The sequence below is a fragment of the Mastomys coucha genome, unplaced genomic scaffold (genome assembly GCF_008632895.1).
Source record: "Mastomys coucha isolate ucsf_1 unplaced genomic scaffold, UCSF_Mcou_1 pScaffold21, whole genome shotgun sequence".
NCBI classification, from domain to species: domain Eukaryota; kingdom Metazoa; phylum Chordata; class Mammalia; order Rodentia; family Muridae; genus Mastomys; species Mastomys coucha.
The window spans coordinates 166,986,411-167,009,363 of NW_022196904.1; the positions used below are offsets into that span (position 1 = coordinate 166,986,411).

The 22,953-nt window shown below is 41.6% G+C and overlaps 1 protein-coding gene and 1 pseudogene across 3 annotated transcripts in view; both read right to left on the reverse strand.

Moving 5' to 3' along the window:
- The window catches only part of Htr7 (5-hydroxytryptamine receptor 7), an 83,502-nt gene that overhangs the window by 22,859 nt on the left and 37,690 nt on the right, over positions 1 to 22,953 (reverse strand). The window lies entirely within an intron of this gene.
- LOC116103777 lies at positions 6,649 to 7,112 on the reverse strand (annotated as a pseudogene).

Here is a 22,953-nt window from a genome sequence, read left to right on the forward strand (position 1 = left end):
GGAGTAGAGAAATAAAATTCATCTACAAAATGATGATTCAAAATGAAGAATTTAAAACCAGAGATGCCATAGCAACCACAGAACCTACTTAGTTACCAAACTAATGCATGGAAATTGCATCAGCAATAACAACAACAGAAAGGAATGTAACTTTTACAAAATAAAAACACTGTAAGCCAGGAGCTGGAAAAATAATGTAGTCTTAAGAGTACACATCTCTTCAACTTTCACATACAGACTGACTATGCTAAATTTCAAAGTATAAACTCTTGCCACTTTTTCCATTTGTCCCTTAATTTTCATGTAAATTTTCACAAGCAAATATTTTTTTAATTAATGTTATTTATTTAAAGTTCTTACTTTGTTTTTATTTTTGTTTTAAGTGAAGCAAGAACCATTGAGATGGCTCAGCCAGTCAGTGAGCTCACCACCAAGCCTGATGGCCTGAGTTTGATCCCCAGGACCAAAATGGTGGAAGGAGAGAACTAATACAAGTTGTCCTCTGCCCTCCAGGGATGCACAATGGGGCACATGTAAGCACACGCATACACAAATAAGAGTAATAAATAATAAAATTTAAAATAAAGTAAGCTAAACTAGTTTTAACATTTTGTGAATATACAGTATGATTTTATTCTTACAATTTTAAAACTGTGGACTTTCTGTCTACCTAAATCAACCAGCAAGCCAACAAGCCCACCTTCTACTAGACATAGGCATAAAGAAACACCTAAAATGCTATTCACCAAATAAATGTTAGCATTCATTTTTTCTACCTGCATAAAAAGACTTTAGATGACTTTTTTTTTACTTCCTTTCTTGCACTTTCTATAAATGCTTGAATTTTATAATGAATATGTATAACCAAACTGTTAAATCATCACTCAAGTACTGTAAAACCATTTTTTATTTTATTTTATTTATATGTACATGCATGTGTAGAGGCTGAATGTATGTGGCAAATTCATCCCATTCCGTTTCAAAATGACAACTTTCCAGAGTTGGTTGTCTTCTGTCGTGAGTCAGAGATCAAACTCAGGTCATCAGGCTTCTGTGGCTCTGTTAGCCACTTCCTTAGCTTCACATCCTCTTGTGATAAAATTCATTGACAAAACCCAACATTAGAAGAAGGGACCTATTTGGCTCACAGTACCACTCTGCAGTGCATCATTTCAGGACAGCAGAACTTGAAGTAGCTGGTCCCATTACAGTCACAGACAAAGCAGAGAGCAATAAATTTATGCATGCATGCCACTGCTCAGCTCACTTCACTGTCCTACAGCTCAGAATCCCCTGCCTAGGGAATGGTGCCATCCACAGTGCGTGGATTTCCCATCTCAATTATTATAATCAAGACAATCTCCCACAGACAGGCCCATGAGCCAAACTAATCTCACTGAGGTTCCTTTGACTAGCAAATCTAGATTATATCAAGTTGACAATTAAAACTAATCATCCCACATTCTGAACTGTCTTGGCAGTCCTTATTTTTATATGAATTAATTTACTGGACTGCTTTTACTTTAATATTATCACCCTTTAAAATATAAGTGTATTGTAAAATGATTACCATAGTCAAGTGAGATCACAAGTCTACTTCACACTGTGCATGCAAGTGCATGTGTGTGTGTATGTGTGTGCGTGAGAGAGACTCGAACATCTAACCTCTTTTTTGAGCAAATTTAACAATGCAGTGCTGTCTGTAAGCCATCTTGTGACTCACAGTCTAAGGGCACAAAATACTTCCTGCGTCTTCCTGAACTATTGGCAGGCAGGAGCTTGGGGCAACTCCCAGTGATTGATTGAGACATGTAGAAGAGCAATATCTGAACCAAATAAGATTTTTAAATAAGAAGAAAAACCGTACAGTGTGGTATAAAGACTTTATACCTCACAAATAGATAGTGTGTGTGTGTGTTTTTTATCTTTCCCAGTTTCATCATTTTAAATTGTTGTGTTTCTTCACATATGTTAAGAGTCTACTATGTTCTTCTACTGATCTAGGCAATGAACATAGAATAGTAACAAAAGCAAGAAGGCAAATCATCCGCCTTGGTTCTTTCAGAGTATGGAGGAGGCGGTGGGCTGTCTGACAGAGGCATCCGTGAAAATCCTACAATGAGCAGCAGCCCTTTGAAGATGCAGGGTAAGAGAATCCTTAGCTCAGAGGCCCATCCCAAGAACAAAACCCAGCAACAAGATCAGCTTTCCTAAAGAGCTTGGCGATGGCTAGTATAGATGGGCTGGAAGGAAAAAGGAAGTCAGGAAAGGCACAAGCAGTGATAACTAACTCTTACAGGTGGCCTCAGGAGGCCTTCAGTCCTGTGCCGGTGTGATGAGAAGCCACTGAAATGCTGAGCAATAGCTACTGCTGACTGCCTGGCGAACTGCAGTGATGCCCAGTCAGGCTGCTCTGTAGAGAAAAACCCTAGGAAGCAGGTTTCCAAGAATCTCTCAAAGCCACTCTTCCTCCTTCTCCTCCTCCTCCTCCTCCTCCTCCTCCTCATCCTCATCATCCTCCTCCTCCTCCTCCTCATCCTCATCATCCTCCTCCTCCTCCTCCTCATCCTCATCCTCTTCTTCCTCCTCTTCCCCCTCCTTCCTTCTTTCTTTTCTTCCTTCCTTCCTTCCTTTCTTTCTCTTTTTAATATGAAAGAGTAAAACTTCTCTTCATTAACTTTTAAACAGGAGCTCTGACAATCTGTTCCAAGTATGAGATTTAGACTAGGATTGTTCAAGAGAAGTATAATGCGAGACACAAATTTGAACCATGTATGCCTTTTAATTTCTAGTTTAAAAAACCAAAAAACAAAACAAAACAAAACAAAAACAAAAACAAAAACAAAAACAAAAGGAGTCAAGTGACAACCAGTGAGGACTGGGCAGGCATCTCAGGCAAAAAGACAGTGCTTGCCAGGCAGAAGCACCTGAGTTTGGTTCCCAGGATCCACATAAAAATAAATAATTAAAAATAGATCAGGCGTGGTACCCTGCACTTGTAACAAATGTGCTGGTAAAGTAGAAACAAGCAGATGTCTGGGGCTCACTGACTAGCCAGCCTAGGCTACCTGGTGAGCTGCAGGCTAGTAAGGGACTCTATCTCAAAACCCAAAGTACACCCAAGGTCGTCCTTACACTTCTACATGCATGCTCACAAAAGTACACACACACACACACACACACACACACACATTCATTTTGCTCAATATAACCTAAATATAAGTTGCACATATAATCAATATGAAAATGAGTAGGGAATTTTACTATGTTCTTTGCATGAAGTCTTTGAAATGTAGTTTGCGTTATGACAGCTTCCCATAATTCTCACAAAACTTTATTTCTAGTACTCCATGTACACCCTTGGCTACCATGTTGGACATGGCTTTTTGAGATGAGAGTTTCCAGTGGCTTCTAGTCCTTCCTGTCATATTCTTAGAGCTACTTTATGACCATGGCACTTGCTGCTTAAATTCCTTAACTATTTTCATTGTTAAAGGAATGGCTACCTTGAATATCCAGCAGCGCCCAGGTCTCGTAGGTGGAGACAGTCTCTACCACTCTGTTGTTGCCTCTAACTTGTCACTCGAAATGCTTGAACCCAAACGTAGTTTAGTGCATCTACTGACCATCTCCATTGATTTGGTAGGATTTTTTTCTCTCCTTCCTGGAATTATGGGAACTGAACCCATGCCCTTGCATATGTTAGGAAAGCACACTGTCACTAAGTGACATCCCTATATATTAGCCAACTCTAGTTCAGGCATATTAATTTGAAGCACCCAGAATCTAGGTAATCTTCATATCCTTTAACAAGCAGGTAACTTCTATTAGGTATATCTCACAGAGGATTAAATGTTTCCTCTAACTCCCAAACATCAAACATCATAATCTATGAGACTGAAAACTCATGAGTTTTATTTTTACTTTTAAAAACCCAATATGATTCCCATGGAAGGTGTTGCAGAGCAGAGATGAACTATGGAGCAGAGACTGAAGGAAGAACAATTCAGAGACTGCTCCACCTGGAATCCTTCCTATATTCAATCATCAAATCCAGACACTATTGTGGATGCTGGCAAGTGCTGGCTGACAGGAGCCTGATATAGCTGTCTCCTGAGAGGCTCTGACAGTACCTGACTAATACAGAAGTAGAGGCTCACAGCCATCCATTGGACTGAGTACAGGGTCCCCAATGAGGGAGCTAGAGAAAGGAGCCAAGGAGATGAAGGGCTTGCAGCCCCTTAGGACCAACAACAATATGAACTAACTAGTACCCTCAGAGCCCCCAGGGACTAAACCACCAACCAAAGAGTACACACAGTGGAACCAATGGCTCCAGCTGCATATGTAGCAGAGGGTGGCCTAGTCAGTCATCAATGGGAGGAGAGGCCCTTGGCCCTGTGAAAGTTCTATGCCCCAGTGTAGGGGAATGCCAGGGCCAGGAAGCAGGAGAGGGTGGGTTGGTGAGCAGGGAGGGGGGAGGGAACAGGATTTTGGTTTTGGTTTTTATTTTATTTTTTTTCAGAGGGGAAACTGGGAAAGGAGATATCATATGACATGTAAATAAAGAAAATATCTAAATAAATAAATAAATAAATAAATAAATAAATAAAACAATGTGAAGCAAGTATGGAGATGCATGACTTTAATCCCAGCACTCAAGAGGCAGAGGTAAATAGATCTTTGGAGGCCAGCCTGATCTACAGAGAGTTCCAAAACAGCCAGGGCTACAAATAGAGACCCTTTCTCAGTATACACACACACACACACACACACACACACACACACACACCACACCACACACACACACACACACACACACTACAAGTACGGTGGTATAGCTGAAGCAGCAGGATAATACAGACTTCAGGACTACCCCAAACTAAATAAAGAACTTGAGGTTGGCCTAAGCTATATAGTGAAAACTTGTCTTACAGAATAAATATTTAGTCGTAGTGGCAGATGTGAAAATATTGACTACCCAGACTACTTAGAGAATAAATCTTACTAACTGAATTCTAAGATTAGGATTTTGTCCTGTACTGTAAAAGCCTTTCTAAGCTATATTTAGGCATGTTTCCACCTAAATAATATATTCTCCTATGATAGAATTCCTTTGATGATTCTAGGAGTTGTGCAGTCTCAGCAATGCTGGTCTCTAATAACCATCCATGCGCAGAGGCGTAAAGGAAAGAAAATCCAATTAATTAAGAGTCTTGCTTAGCTGAAGTAAGACAAAGATTTGCGATGACACAGTAAATCAAAGCAAGGTTTTTGCAGAGTTCTTAGGGCATGAAGGTATGGGAAGCTTTGAGCTGATAACAGCTTCACCTAGTGTCAGGGCCAACTGGCAGGGTCGGGTTCTATGACTCTATGAGGTCACTGGGGATCCAAGACCTTCCTACGCCTTACAAAGATCCAAGGCTCATCTCAAACAGACACGCCTGTGGCCACAGATTCTACAGAAAGTGTCCACAGTCATGTTTCAGGCAGAAAGTCAGGCCAAATCAGAAACGAGGCAACCAGGTGTACCTGGAAGGAGTTTTCCGATAGCTAGTCCCAAGAACAGTTTTTATCCCATTGCTCAGAACTGGAAAGTATTTAAACTGGAAACCATTACCATTCTGAGCAAAACCAGAAATCTGCTAAGAAAAAGAAGAGAAGGGATTTAGAGAAGGTATCCAGGAGTTGAGTAGCAAGACAGCTACAACTCAACTGAAGGAAACAAAACTTGACTCCTGGGTTTCTGTGTCTTGGGAAGTGAAGATGGGAAGTGAGAAATATGCAGAAGCACACCTAGTATCAAGCAATTAGAGTGTCACACCACCACCCCCAGTCAGGATCCAAGTCACCCATTTCTTCATTCCCTTTATTTCTTCCTTCTCGGCCAGTATTGGAAATTCCTCTGTGTATGTTTATGAAGATAAATTTCCAATAGTTCCTTCCTTTTCCATTCCCCATAAAGTTGGTCTCTATAGGCTGATCCATCACTCCCAAGGGAGAGCGGGGATAACATGAGTCTCTGCACCTTGGACATTTCAGCCTAGCAGAACAGACCCCCTACAAATAGACTTTTGACTACCTTATAACATAGACTCTATAATGGACTGAAGGAAAACTCCCTTTGCTTTGACTGTTCAAACAGAGCTCCTTTAATAAACTAGGATTTGCTCAGAAACATACAGTGAGCACTCACCCTGTGAATCCAGCCTTCTTCTCACTAAGACTTACTGGGTCTTACATTGGCCTTTCCTATCTCTTACACCATCTAAACAAACATCTGTAGCCAGATACTTTTTCTCACGTGTCTCTCTTCTACCTTCTTCTCCCAACTTAGCCTCAAATTCATTTTTCAGCCTTGATGCTATATCCCTCCAGACAAAAGTTCAAGACATTCGCCATGAAGCCTTGAGTACTGTTACTTAGATTTCTTTTGCTTGTTATAAAACAGCATGATGAAGGCATAGAAAGAAGGGGTTGTTTGGGTTACAGTTCCAGAGGAATAATTGCATGTCATTGAAGGCAAGCATGGAGGCTGGCAGGCATGGCAACTGGAACAACACGCTAAGAGTTCACTTTTTTTTTTTTTTGAACGTTAAAATCCTAGGATGTTTATTACAAAAGTAAACTCGGATCCTTGAGATGAGCTTATTGGTAGGATTTCTGATAGCCGGCACGGCACCAGAACCTCCAAACTTTTTGGATTTGCAGTGACAGGGGTCAGCTACAAGCAGGGTCTGATCGTATTGGATAAGGATATCTTTGATCTCCTTCTTAGAGGCTTCAGCCACATATTTTTGGTAATAAGCCACCAGGGCTTTTGAGATGGACTGTCGCATCGCGTGAATTTGGGCCACATGACCACCACCCTTCACACAGACCCGGATATCGACACCAGCAAATCTCTCCTTGCCCAGAAGCAAGACAGACTCCAGTAACTTGTATTGCAGGGTGCGCGGCTCGATCATCTCCGGGGGACGTCCATTCACCTCGATGAGCCCATTTCCTCATTTGCAGTGTGCCACAGCTGTGGCTGTCTTCTTGAGTCTGAAGATCTCCATGGACTGCAGCGTACCTTTGGACGGCATAGCTACAAGTACAAACTTGAGTTCCTCACCGTGCAGCAAGAGCTCACATCTCGAACATCATAGAGACTGAACTGGAAATGGCTCAGTTCTTCAAACCCTCAAAGCCCTCCAACAAGGGCATGCTTACTCCAACAAGGCAACACCTCCAAAACCTCTCCCAGTGCCACCAACTAGGGGCCAGATACTCAAATGTCTGAGACTGTGGGGGACATTTATCATCTAAAATATCACAAGCACCCCTGACTTTTGCCTTATTCTGTGTGATCTCTGAACTTGTGTTTAATCTCAGCTATCAGCAGGGAAGATCGGGCACCCCCAATGTCTGCACTGTGTAGTAGACTAGGGGAGTCAACCACACAGAGGAGGGAGAACTGCTGCCTGGATTCTAGCTGAGAACACTGGTGATGTACCCAGGAAGAGATGGTACCCAGGATGTGAGCCTGCCACTCCATCCTTGTTTTCCCATGTAATCCTAGGAGCACTTCCTGCAAAAACAGGCACCACTCCCTGACCTTTAAAAAGAATTTTCAAGTTTTTCTTCCTCTGGAGAAAACTTCCTCTAAAGATTGGAGTTGGGACAAACAGAAGATGGAACTAACATCAGGAGTGGCAGAATGAAACTCTGTACACTTCAAAATCAGCTCAGAAGTAACACTTTGGAGTGAGGAGGGCTCAGTGCTTTGTCTTATAGAGGAAACAGCAAGACAGACAAGGCGTGCCCTGATCAGGCTCCTGCATTTGCCCCAACCTCATGGCATGGCAGTCCGTGCCTCTACCTGCATTTTATTTCCCAAATACCCTATCAGTCCAAAGATACATTGTGTGCTGGTCACAGACAACTTCCAAATCACAGCATTATTTTAACACATGTGACCTCTCTTCTGAGTGAAGGGGACTCAGACAGTCCTCCTCTGTGAGAGGGCTCTGTCATGCATATCCCTGTGAAGCAAAGAGTGCTTCAGGGACTCCATACCCACAGAGAAGGATCTTCCCAGAAAACTGGCCTGCCACTTCTCCTCACATGCTTGTGAAATAAACCATCTGCTTGATGGACCAAAGCAGGCAGGGAAATGCATATAATTAATGGGCCTGTTTTGAAAATTAAAAGGTAATTTATATCATGCTCTCATTTTAGATTATCATGTATAAGATTAATTTAGATTATCATTATACATACTAATGGCTTCTATGTGATATTGTAGCATGCACCCATCAAATCAACTTCCCCTTTCAAACCTTTCGCAATCTTTATTCTACCTTAAAGTCAACTTATTGTTTCAAACATCCACAAAGAAAACACACATCACTTATCTTTCTGCATTTGGGTTCTCACACTTAAAAATAATGTCTGCATGATTTAATTTTTCATTAGGGTTGAAACATATTCCCTGTGAATATAAACAATGTCCTTATGTTTTCATCCACTGGCAGGCACCTATGTTGATTCTCTCTCTTAGCTATTGCAAATAATGACATAATAGACATGGATAGGCAGGTATCTCTGGTTTACCAGCCATCCTCTGGATACTACCCTGTTGGCTCTGCTTTTCAGAAAAGGCACCAAGAAGCTTCCAGAAGCCATAAAGTACAGGAATGTCATTTTGGAAATCAGGTGTACTTGATTCAGATCTGACTTTTAACTCCCAAGCTATTGGGAGTCATTTAATTTCTCTAAGGCTTCATTGCTCCACTTTAGCATAGTGTTAATAATGGTACTTACATAACACAAGTTACAATAAAGTAACTCTTCACTGTGTGCTCACAGAACACTGTGTTTTAAAAGTAAAAAGGGGGATAATTGCTGCTATAGTTTCAATTTAGACCCAAGGACCCATGGGTCAAATCTTCGGTCCTCAGCACTTCGTGGCATTGGAAGGTAAGAGGTGGGAGCTGCCTTCGGTCACTTGAGAGCACGCCCTCAAAGCAGATGTGGGACTGTGACCTCTTCCTCTTTCCCTCTCACTTCCCACTCATTAGATCTTAGCTGCCCGGAAAAAAATGCACCCTGTAGTTCACTTATTTGACTACTAGAAGGACGTCCTATTGCCTCTCCTTGTTGCCTGCTTCAATTATTCTGCTGTTCCTGACACACTGTAGAGCCCTGACTCAAAAGAATGCACCTGCACAGGACTCTTCTCTCTACTCTCTCTGAATCCAGCCCTTTACTGTGAATTGTTCCTCGATGGTCTGCTCCTAGGAGAAAAGTTACTCTATAATTATTATTCTTATGTTGTGGCTTCAAGCAAGTGTTCTAGAAAATTAATTCTTGACACGTAATGATAAAATAAATACAAAGAAAGATCAGTATTAATTATACTCTTGCTAAGACAAGCCATATTGACTAGATGCTGTGAAACACATGTATTTTATAAATGTTCTATATCATATTATACACCATATATGGGGACTGGAGAGGTGACTCAGCAGTTAAGAGCACGTGTCACTTGTTACAGAGGACCCAGGTTACGTCCCCAGACCCCACATGGTAGTTTGCAACCATCTCTAACTCCAGTTTTGAGGGATCAAACCTCCCTTTCTGACCTCCATGGGTGTCACATGATACACATACATTTATGCAGTCAAAACACTCATATATAAAAGAATAAATAAATCTAAAACATTTAAATATATCTCACTATCCAACCATAATGCCAGCTAACCTGAGATATTAACATTTATCTTTCTATATTTTCATTTTACTAAAAATTATCACAAATTAATCTTAATACCCCATTAATAATTTCTTTATTGCATGATCAACACCTATGTGTTATTCTTTCTCTAAGCTTCAAACGTTTTGGAGTCTGTGACCCACCTCTGGAACAAATAGCTGAGTGTGAATCCTATCACTAATGAAAGCTAAACGCAGGTTAGTTCATCTCTCAGAGCCACTCCTCTTCACTTACACAATCAAAATACCAGAGCCTTCCTTATGGGACTGTGTCAGAACTTAAATAACACCGTTTTCTAATTGTGTGGTGCAGAGCTTAGTATGGCGTTTAAACTAAATGGGTGGCAATTATAATAAAGAGTTATATTGCCACCTATTTAAAACACACACACACACACACACACACACACACACACACAGCCTTACTACAAAGGGAGTCCTGTATGCAGTAAGTGATCTACAGCAAAGTCACAGTAACTGGAGGATCAGGAAACCAAGATGTGAGAAGAACAAAGATTAATGAGTGGTCCCCTTAACCATGTTCTCTTCTGAGAGGCTCGGTCATGGGCATGACTGGTGAGTCTCACCTTGATCTAGAATACTATGCAGCACCTGTACACAGGACTTGGCACTACCAGCACCAGCACTAAATCATCTCCCTATGAGTTGGCTCATCTGTGTGCATGGAGCCAACTGCATTGGAAGAGATTCTGGCTTCCACTGCTGCACAGGCAGCTGCTCTGCCTGGAACATCTCATGGTGCTCCCCAGACTAAGACCTATGAGTGCCCCGCTCTGTGTTCCAACGGCATCTTCTCATTAAGTGTGCCATGTTACAGGTGCTACTTATTTATTTGGATCTGTGGTAAAGTAAGTTGCATTAAAATGAGAACCATGTTTTCCCTTGCTCAGCACAAAATTTACCTCCTATACAATGACTAGTATGACACGGGCACTACTAGTTGTAGTTGCATGTGTTCATTAACAACTTACCCAAGTAATGAAATACACAGAACTGTACCAAGACTTCTTTGCCCCCACAGACATCACTTAGACACAGTCAGGAACAAAATATATTTGACCACCCCAACAAATGTAAATACTGGGTTTACATAATCAAAATAGTGACAGAGAAGACTACTGTCCCTGTAATCTGAGCACTGGAGAGACAGAAGCAGAAGGATCACATCCAATTTAAGGACTTCCTAGTCTACATAAGGAGTTCCAAGCCAGCCAAGAGACACACATAGTGTATGAGTTACTTTTCTGTTGCTGTAATAAAGCATCATGATGAAGGCACTCTTATTAAGTTTTCATTAGGAAGGAAAAGTTTATTTGGGTTTGCACAGGATAAGAGTCCATCGTGGCAGGGGGCTGTGACAGCAGGTGGGTGTTCACATCTCCAACCCCAAGCGGAAAACAAGGCAAGTAAATGTAGAATCATAGGTAGCTTTTGAAACCTCAAAGCTGCCCCCCAACCGCACCCCGCAAACACTTTTTCAGCAAGGCCACACTTTCTAAACACATGCAAACAGCGCCACCAACTGGACACCAATTATCCATACATCTGAGCCTATGAGGAACATCTCAGTCAAATCACCGTGAGACCTAGTCTTACAAAGGAAAAGGGAGCATTTCAAATTGCCTTTTCCATAAAAAGCCAATTGTCTTTAGGGACTTTTAAAACCCTAGATGTACCCTAGATGTACCCTAGATGTAACTTCGATTGTTGCTTTGTAATGCTCCCATCATCTAGATGTCTGTTAGTCCCACCCCCTACCCAACACACACATACACACACATACACACACACAGAGCCTCCATACAACCCAAGACTCCACCCCTGGCACTAAGCAAGCATTATCTGAATAGCACCTTACACTTTCACCACAGCCCATGTGACAGCATTTCAATCAAGTAACAGCAGAAGACCCAAGAGGAGACGCCTCCAACCATTTGTGATCCACTTTCAGTATCTCCATGGTTCGTTTTTATCCTTTACATGGTCCTTCAGACTGTCTTGTTTCCCGTTTCCTACTACCCCACGGATTGCACCATATATCTAATGAGGAGGACAGATCCCATGCTATGCTAGAAAAGCTAGCTGGAAAGACTAGCTAGAAAACAGACACTGAGCTGCCAGCCAAGCAGCCTGGGCAGGACACATCTGCCCCTAAACTCATGTGAGCATAGAGAAGTGGCCTTTATGCAGGGTCTTTCATACCAAAGGGCCTCCATCTTGAATACTGCTCATTCTAGGCATTTCTACAGAGGAGACCTCCTCAACACATAAGCCTGGGCTTTTCTCTGACCTGAACCAGCCTAGGTTCACATAATTTGGAAGACAGGCAGATTAACTCCTGGACTTCACTCAGGCTAACCCCATGTACCTCAACAATCAGAATCACTACCAGGTGCCTCGCCCACACTGTAGATCCTCAGGCAGGCCTCCATCCGGGAGGTACATCTACTTCTCCAACAGGCACTCGCCTGTTGTGGCAGATCTATCCACATTTCTCCAGGCAGTTCAGTGGTTGTTTTTCGTTTTTACCAAGTAGATTCTCTTGCAATTTTGAAACCAATAGGAGACAAGATTTGGTGCATTAATTAACATCTTTGTGTGAATGTGCCCTGACATCTGAATACAGAACATGGGGATGGACTACAAAATGCTTCAACAGATGGAAAAGTGAGGAAGAATGAGCCAACTGGAGAGTTTAGCCTTCACTTACGCTTGCTGATTACCTGAACTTTTATTTTTGAACTACAAAGCCTTGAAATTCATGAATAATACAGGAAATCTATAAAACGCCACTTTTCTGGAATAAGCGGGACATTAAAATGTAAATTGCAGTGCCACACACAGCTGTACTCGATGTGACAAATTAAGCCTTTCTGATTCTCAGTCTTGACATTTGCCGTCAAGATGTTTGTTCAATGTACATAAAAAGCACCAAAGGGAGGTACCCAGGAGGGATGGAGACAGCAACCCAAGAGCCAGCCAGGGAAGACATCCTCACCAAAGGCCTTGGCAGGCACCTGTCCAGCTAGCAGAACCCACAGAGAAACCGACCCCTGCTTTACCTCATATTCTCAGGAAGACTTCTCACAGAAAAAAAATGGCATTGTTTAATGACAAAGATATGTCTTTGGAATTACTAGGATAGTTAGAAACCTAGAGGACATGGAGTTTCTGGCTGGGTACCCATTAAGGCCAAACTTCCATATTTCATAGGTATGGCTGAGATGCACAGAGAGGTCCTCTGCCCTCCCTTACATCCCAAAGGGTCCCTCCTTCCTGATCTTTGTCGCCTACTGCTGGCACTCCCACAGGGCATGGTTAGTGAGTGTTCACTAAACATTTGATTTGCTGTTTATTCCTGAATTCCACTTACCTGGGCCTGGAGCAACAATGGCAAGAATTAGCTCCATCTAGTGGATAGCGCCTGACACAGGCAAGAAGACCCTATGGAGGGGCTGACAGTATAGCCAAGGCCAGGAGGAGGGTAACACAGAGTTCAGGATAACTTGGGTTAAGTTCTGTACAAAGGGGCTTTGCCATCACGCTATAAACCTCAGGCAGTTGCTTTCACAACCTCTTCAGGCTTACCCAAAGGTGCATTCTTTAATAAACACTGTGTGTGTGTGTGTGTGTGTGTGTGTGTGTGTGTGTGTGTGTATATGTATATATATGTTGCATATAGTATGTATATATAACATATATGTATACTTACATATATACTGTGTATAGTGTATATAAGTAGCACACATATACATGCATGCATATGTATACATATTTTTATATAGTAGCAGCAGCAGTAGGGGGTGATACAAATGTGTCAGGCACATGTCTGGAAGCTGGTGACAGGAGCACCCTCAGGAACCATTTCTCTCCTCCCACCTTTGTGTATGTCCTGGGGGATCAAACTCAGGTTGTTAGAGTTTCCTTATAAGTACTGGAGCCTGCTGAGCCATCTCACCAGCCCAAATCAAGGCTGGCCTTCCTGGTGTGTAATCAATATTCCAAACCCCAGACCGATGACTTGTTAAAAAGAGTTTTAAAACAGCGGTAAAGCAGAGCATTTTCAACAGAGCTCTGTGGGGAAACTGGTGAGGCTTGAGATTCTCACAGGAAAGACCACTACGTGTGAGACTATCCGTGTGACTATCCGCAACAGCACTTAACTGGAAAAGCAAATAAAACAAATCATTTGGCTGGGGGTGGCGGAAAAGGGGTGAGGACAGGGAAGTGGGGAACGGAGAGAGCCGGAGAGCAGTTCCAGAGTCTGCTCTTCCTTCAACCCGGCTTCAACACTGCTTCATAACCTGACAAACCCCTAGTCAACCGTCTAGACTCTGTCAAGTATCCCCTCCACTGTTCAGTCCTCCCAGTCTGCACCCCACCTCCAGCCAGGTCCCCCGGAGTATGTAGCTCTCCACAAAACCACCAAGTATCATAACAGTGCCGGTGCGATGAGTTCCCCCTTCCCCTTTCTTGAGTTTCCCAGCAGCCCATCTGGCTGCTAAATGACCACTGACTGTAAATAAGCATCTCTGGAACAAATGCTGTTTCTCTCCTGTGCTCTGCATTGTTCTACTGCACCAAGACCCAGCAGTCCTCCAGAGCCTGGGCTTTCACTCCTCTTTCACGATGTTTTTTTTCCCTCCTAGTTCCTCTTTAAACCTAGTCTTCTCATGCCACAAAATCAACAGTCATTGAAATGTAAAGCAGAAAGAAAAATAGCCTGGGCTCTGGTTTTTAAATGCTATTTTCTTCTCTTTTGCCGGAGATAAAACCATCAGGAGGGAGGCCGCATGCGCACCCATCACTGCATGAAAGGATTGTGGGAAGGCTGGCAGGCAAGATCAGATTCTCCAGCATCCAAGCTGGACAGAGCCAGTTTCTTCAGTTCCTGGTGGCAAATGTACTGCTGAAGGTTAAGAGACAACTAAGAATCATCACATTTCCATGGAAATGAGAACTGAAACAGAAAGATCAGCCTGGCATGATTGCCTAAAATCCGTTACAGCTAAACTAAAAACAAAGACAAGAAGACACCTTAGCACAAAACGTGTTTCGTTGGTGTACTCTAGGGGTTCAAAACTCGTGTCTGGGAGACTAAAAAGCCAGAAATGGTGCTGGAGAGGTGACTCGGTTAGTAAAATGTTTTCTAGCAAGCATGAGAGCCAGAATTCAATCTGCAGAGGCCACCTAAATAAAAATTTGAAAGCCAGGCATGGCGGCTTAGGGGAATCCCAGCACAGGGGAAGTGGAGATAAGGCGGACTTACTGGAGAGCCACTGGATGAACTGCAGGGCAGTGAGGATCCCTGACTCAAAAAGAAAAGAGTTCTTCCTCTTGCCATTTAAGATTGGCTTTCTAGCCCATCTCCATTCTTCTGAGACTCATGTTGATCTGGAGAATCACTCTCTACCAGGAACCTCCCCTCCCCTCCCCTCCCCTCCCAGCCCTCCCCTCCCCTCTGCGGTTAGTTATACTAGGCTGGACCTCAAATCAGCATGCTGCTCAGACCTCAACACAGAAACTCCTTGTAGTAGATAGTGACTAACACAGAGAATCACAACTGGACAATGGTGCAGAAACCAAGAGACTGCGCCACTCAGCCCTGAATGGGATGTCTTCATCACTGCCCTCCCCCTGAAGCTCAGGGATCTACGTAGAAGAGGAAGCAGAAAGATTTTAAGAGCCTGAGGTGGCAGATGACTTCGAGAAAATAGTAGTGTCTTCTAAACACATCAGGACCTCACAGAGACTGTGATAACCCAGGACTAGTAAAGATTCAAACTAGCCAAAATCCCGGCACAAGGAGGGGGAAGTGGGCACATGGTCCCACCCCTGACAGAGGCACTATTTACAATTTACACCTGCTGGCAAAGGGAAAATCAGTTTTCAACTGCGAAGCATCCTGTCTAGCAACCATACTTCAGGCAGGCCCCGTGTCCAGGAGCAGTTGGACACTGCAGGATGAGAGAACTCCATGTTTTGTTTTGTTGCATTGTGGGTGTTTTCTGTTGTTTGGGTTGTTTTTTTTTTTTTATTTTGAGGGGGGGTGTTGTTGTGCTTGTTGTTTGGCCATTTATTTTTACTTTTGTTTGTTTGTTTTGTTGTTTCTGTTTTGAGAAAGAGAAAGCATGAAGTTGGGTGGGTAGGTAGTTGAATAGGATTTGGGAGGAGTTGGTAGAAGGGGAAAAACTAAATTGAAAATTGAAAAATGTTAAATAGAAAAGGAAAGGTAAGTAGCTCCTAAGAAAGGATATTCAAGGCTGTCTTCTGTTCTTTACACACACATCTACACACACACACACATACATATATACACATATCTACACATACACACATAGACATACACACACACATAGACATACATATACACATACATACATTAAAAACACTCATACATACAAATACACATACACACACATAGACCATACACACATACACACACACACACACACACACACACACACACACACACACACACTCAAATCCAGGCTCTGATGTACATATAAGTTGAGCAACCTTGAACAAAGACATAATCTCCCAATGCCTCTATTTCCCTCCACAATGTAGGAAGGACAATATTTAAATCCTGGTTTTGTCATAAACACTTCTGTGTTCAGCACACAGGAAACACTCATTTGGTGGAGTTTACAATCGCTCTTCTTTTCTAACTTACTCATCCATTGACTTTTAAAGACTAAGGACTTCGTATACACACTTTGATAGTATGCTATGGTCTTACACACATGGTCACTGTTCACACCTTGAAAAAGAAAAGCCTTAGGCAGGGTAGAGCTTTCCCTGGCCAGCCTCCCCCGTGCCAGATGATGGTATTGAAGCTGCTGCCAGGCCTCTGCAGTCACTGCATTCCCATTTCATTGTTAAGTTGTGTCACTCCCTTGTTAAAGTGGCTTAAAAGGAAGCCACGCTACCTTTCTTTCACTCTCATCTCTTGGCACAAGGTCCCAAATGACTCTGCAATGTCTACTAACTGTGCTTTTGCCCTAGGACCCCTCCTTATCAGGCTGCACTAGGAGCATATTTGGACTTCTTACAAGTTGACACGGATTAGTAAAACTGCAGCTCTTGCTTTTTTTTTCTTTTCCATTTTTATAAAACTCAGACCTACACAAGTCTACTTAAAATTATGCAACCAAATTCAATCCTGTGACATTTGTGTGTTCTCTTCAATTAAGGGACAAGATACATTCCCATAATATTTTCTGCCAAATGGCGACAAATTAAACTGGCTGAGAACCCATTAATTGACTCCTTCAGCTGAGCACTTAACAGTTAATAACCACATGCACCCTTACTTGCCGTGACTTTAATTTTAAGCAAGGATTTCCTACTTTTTGAGCTACTGTATCAGTTAGGGAACAAGCTATTAAAAATACTAGCTAAATTAAGTAAGCAGTTTTGAAAAGGTTGCCATTTTCATCTGTGTGGCTTTCTTGATATCAGGCAAAGAAGGAGAAAGCAGGGGTGGGGGAGAAAAAGGGGAGAAGGAAGAATAAAAAAAGGAAACAACCAAGTTAGACACTTAATTGAATGTGGCTGCAAACGTCTTACACACAGGTTGCCTCTGAAGTTTATTAAACCAGTTTGCTACTTCTCTGAATTACTATAAGAATGAAACATCACAAATTTTAACTAATAAATATTACTAACAGAATAATCATTTTATGTATTTACATTTTAAACTTTCTTATCTAATACTGCATTTAAAACAGGCTTGGAAGGAGGCTCAGGAAATTTTTATACCAAGCCCTTCTATTTCATGAGCACCTGTAATACATGTAAATACACACACACTCATAACACATACATATAACACACATAACATACATATAATAACAACACACACATATAACAATATAACACACATATAACAATACAAACATATAACTCACAAACATACACAACACACACATACACACACAAACACACGAGTGCACACACTGCACAAAGTATTTAAAAGGAGATAGATTTGGGGGTGACAGATTCTAACCTGGATGTTAAAGGAAAGTTGGACTGGAAAGATGGCTCAGCGGTTCAGAGTACTGACTGCTCTTCCAAAGGTCCTGAGTTCAAATCCCAGCAACCACACAGTGGCTCACAACCATCTGTAATGAGATCAGATGCTCTCTTCTGGGGTGTCTGAAGACAGCTACAGTATACCTACATATAATAAATAAATAAATCTTTTTTAAAAAAGAAAGGAAAGTTATGTGGATAGCTTAGTGTTTAGGGGACACACTGAACATGGAATAGAACTCAGGGGAAAGAAGAAATGAAAAATACCAAAAAAAAGATCCAGAGAAGATTCAGAGGGTGCTCAGGACAGATAAGTGGTCCACATGTGTGGGAGTGCTTTTGCTCATGTGTACTGAAAGGAGAAGGAACCATTGTAGAGAATTCTTATAATTTTATATTGCCCCATCAACCACTTGAAACACTTTCTTGTAACAGAAGCCAATGACGATTGACTACATTCCCAGTTCCTCATTGTGGTCAATCCAGACATCTGCCTTAAATAAGTGCCTCGTGGTAGCCACCTCCCTGAGTGACAGTTACAACCTACTTGACAAACCCTGTTCACTTCCACACTCTGCACAGCCTTCACAAAGCCACGACAGAAACAAGTCTCCAACACAGAAAGGGTTTCTATCCACTAACAAAAATGCCCTACAGAAAAACCTGTCTGGATAATGTGTTCTGGATCCATTAAAGGCATTGGCCGACAGGTGCCCATTTTCCTCTCTCTCTACTCCCTAACCCCCACGTGTGTCCCCATTTTCCTCTCTCTCTACTCCCTAGCCCCCATGTGTGCCCTACAAGTATCCATATGTTCTTACTGGCCTGTAAGTAATAAGTAATAAAATACTTCCATTTTGCCTCTCCTAATAACTACAAGTGTGTTCCCCATCTTAAAGATCCTAAATTAAGACAAAAGTACAAAAAGATTTAAGGCTGGCCTAGAAAAACTAAACAAAAAACAAATGAGCGAACAAAGGAAAAACCGTCCTCAAGTCTTTACTTAAAGGAAAGATGCGCAAGGTCTGTCGGGAACCCCACTCCTAAGCCCGCCTTTAATAACCCGCCTCCCGAGTCCTGAGACCTATGAAGATGCTGATTTGGCCGCGAGATGCTGATGGACTGGGGAAGGGATTTCTGCCTGCCTGCTTGTAAGAGACACAGTTTACATGGCAGACTGAAAGCACACCATGGCTCAGGTCCCATTTTTTTAATCCTCTCTCTCCATCCGGTTCCCTTCTCTACAGGCAGAATACCCGTTTTTATTTAGCTGCAGGCAGCACCACCCCAGCTCCGGCTCTTTCTTAGAAGTATCTCCCAAACATGAAATTAATTCCATTATTGGGAGTTTTGAGTCCTTGAGTCTGAATTATCCAGTCGCAGCTGTTTCCTGTAGTTATTTAGTACTTACCTGGGAAATCTCCAAATCTGTTTTTGGAATAATATAAAAAGACACATGACGCTAAAGAACTTTGAAAAGAGAAGTCGTGCAGCTCAAATTCCTCATTTTTAGAAGTCTCTGTCTCCAAGAATGATTAGGAAACTGTTAAAAGAATGAAATTAAAAAGAATGTGAAACAAAATTCTCTTTGCGTAGATCCATCCCACACGCTCATGAAAGTGCGGGGAACATAATCATGATTCTATTATTCAAAATTTCAAATGTCTTGGCTTCTAGTAAAATACAAGACATGGTGGAGAATTAATACAACACCAAGCCTCTGGTTCTGGGGGCACTGGTGTCTAACTGAGAAGACAAAGGAAAAAGTTTGGGCTTTTGTTTTTGTTTTTATTTTATTTTTTGTTCTTTGTCTTTTTAGGGGGCAGGGGGCAGGCTTATTTTCTCTGCAGTTACACAAAAATAGACTAATCTTAATTCTTTTTTTTTCCAAGACAGGGTTTCTCTGTGTAGCCCTGGCTGTCCTGGAACTCACTCTGTAGACCAGGCTGGCCTCAAACTCAGAAATCTGCCTGCCTCTGCCTCCCAAGTGCTGGGATTAAAGGCATGTGCCACCACCACCCGGCCTAATCTTAATTCTTGATTTAAAACACTCTCAACATAGGTCCACATGTGGCCCCCTTTGCTTACATATTTTTAGATATTTTATATTTAAAAATAATGAAACAACCACAATAAATGACTCACCTATCTCCAAAACAAGAATACAACTGCATTTACCTACGGCATCAGCCTCTCCTTCTCTTCTCTCACAGGAGGAAAACTACCTCGTGAAATTATAAAGCACGTACAGAGCTGGAAAGATGGCTCATTGGTTAAGAGAACATACTGATTCTTCAGAGGGTCCAGGTTCAGTTCCCAGCACACACATAGCAGCTCACAGCCATCAGTAACTCCACTTTGCAGAGAATCAACTCCCTCTTCTGGCCTCCTTTGGACACCAGGTATGTATACATTACACATATGAACATGTAGCCCAAACATACACGAAAAAATAAAAATAAATAGATCTTTTTTAAAAACGCAAATGTGAAGACCATCCCATTAACAACAACAACAAATGCATGACTCAAAAAGTTGGTCAGTTTGAGCCAGGGATAGTTGGTATGATTTTGTTATATAGAAAAGAATATTTGTATGCAAATAAAACAAAGTTTAAATATACAAAAACAGAACACAGAGAGTCTGAATTATTGATACGGTAGCATATGGCTATAATCCCAGCAATCAGGAGGCAGTCAGTTCAATACCAGTCAGGCTCCATGGGGAGGTCAAGGCCAGGACCAGTGCATGAGAAATTTGATTCAAAATAAATAAATAAATGCTACAAAAAGGTTTAGAGAGAGGCAAAGGCATATGGGAAGAATAATTCCACTAGAACTCTTAATTTATGTCAGGATTTCATGAGAAACAATAGAAGACATATGCAGAGGTCGAAAACTCTAAAAGCCACCAAACTTTCTTCTGAAGGAAAGAGGAGATAAAGAATGTTCACTATGGAAATAAATGATCAAAGATCCAGATGGGAATGTTGACAGATGGAAAAGGCATGCTAAATTTAAGGAAAAATAACTGAAACAAAAAGAGTTGTTTTAGTGTTAGAAAAACATCACAAATTGGCACCTGGTGAACATAGAGCCTCTCTCCATAAAAGAGAAGACCAAACCTAGCACATTCACAATGTCACATAAGTAAACAGTCTACCATCAACAAATACCCTCAGGGAGTCTCTTTAACTATTCAGTGACATATATGAAATAAACACAAATATAAAATCATAAAAAATTAAAGATTATGATAAGGTATAAAATTAAAGAGGAGATAGAGTATTTGCTTGGCTTGCTCAGAGCCTTGAATTCAAGGCTTCCTACACATCGCTCCTGCTATGTATGGTTTAAAGGTGAAATGTCACCCACAGTCTGAAGTATTAAGTAATAATCACCAGCTCATGGCAAGTTCTAGAGACTTTAGTAGGTGGGGCCTAGTTGGAAGAAGTAGGTTACTGGGGCATGCCTTTGAAGGTTACACCTGATCCCTAGTCTACCTCTTTCCTCGTCTCTGCTTCCAGTAGGCCATTAAGAACCCCATTCACCATGTTCCCATTGCCATGATGTTCTGCCCTAGTGCCAGCAGCCAGATCACCACAGACTGAACCCTCTGAAACTCTGAGGCAGAAGACACCTTCCCTTCTTTAAGTTGTTTTGTGTATGTGTTGATTGTGGGTATTTAAAAGTAAAACACACCCCACTGAAAAGTCAAAGAACGAAATAGCCACCAGGCAAATGAAAAAAAGCATGCACAGGTCACCATATTTATTTCTGGTGATGTAGAATGTAAAATTCAGCCAAATTGCAATGTAGGTGGGACATATATACTAATACCTCCCTAAATCAGTAGACCTTATAAATACATGAAAAATACTGAAATACACTGAAAATATTTCTCAACGTTTGGAAACAAAATAGTTTCACTGATATATCTTCATATATTGTCAAAACACACCAAGTTCAAAACTACTAAAAGAAAACTACCAGATACATCCTTCACGAATGTTGATGGGATGATCTCCACAAGCTACTAACAAACTAAATTCAGTTAACATATTAATAGAATTGTATACATTAAGTAGTATTTATTCCTGGAAAGCAAAGATGATTCAACTTAGGAAAATCAGTGACTATAACACAGCACATTAAAAAAGAAGAAAAAGAAAGAGGAATATGAAGAAGGAAAAGAGGAAGAAGAAGAAGAGGAAGAAGAAGAAGAAGAAGAAGAAGAAGAAGAAGAAGAAGGAGGAGGAGGAGGAGGAGGAGGAGGAGGAGGAGGAGGAGGAGGAGGACAAGGAGGAGGGGGGAAGGGAGGAGGAGGAAGAGGGGGAGGAGGAGAAGGAGAAGAACCTTTTGAAGATCCAACACATTTTCATGATCAGACACATACAGTCAAAAACATACTTAAAAGTAGAAGGAAACCACCACAACATAATGAAGGTCATATATAAAGAGCTCACAAATATCATCATAATTGCTAATCAGTTGCCTACTGCTGCAATAAAATATCCAAGAAAATAAAATTAAATAAGATTCATTTTGACTCATAATTTTAGTCCATCATGAACAAATCTGTTGCTCCTTAGCTATGGGAAGACCAAGTAATGGGAGGAGAATATACAAAAGCAAAGTTGCTGACATCGTGGCAGCCATGAAGAAGAGAAAGAGGGAAAGGAAAGGGGGAAGGGGGGAAAGGAAGGGTCAAGTCCTCAGTGACCTCCTCCAGCTAGTTCCTACCTCCTAATGACCCATTTTGTTATGATTTACTAAGGTATTAGCCCATTGATAAGATTAACACCCTCAAGACCCAATCACCTCTCAGTGGCATCAACATTCGGGGCCAAAATCTTCAATCCATGAGCCCATGGGGCCATGAACCCATAACATGCACATCCTTACATCAGTTAATATTGAAGGACTACAAATTGTTTTTATTTTCCCTATGATCAGAAACAAGCCAAGAACACCTAGTCTAGCCACCTCTACTCAGCATAGAATGTTCTACTTATCCTAGACAGAGAAATTAGACTAAACAAATAGCATTCAAGCTGGAAAAGAAAAAGTCTACCTTTCTCTTTAGAAATAAAAGTCTTACATCCTGAAACTCTTGAAAGTTTTCCTCTTAACAAAA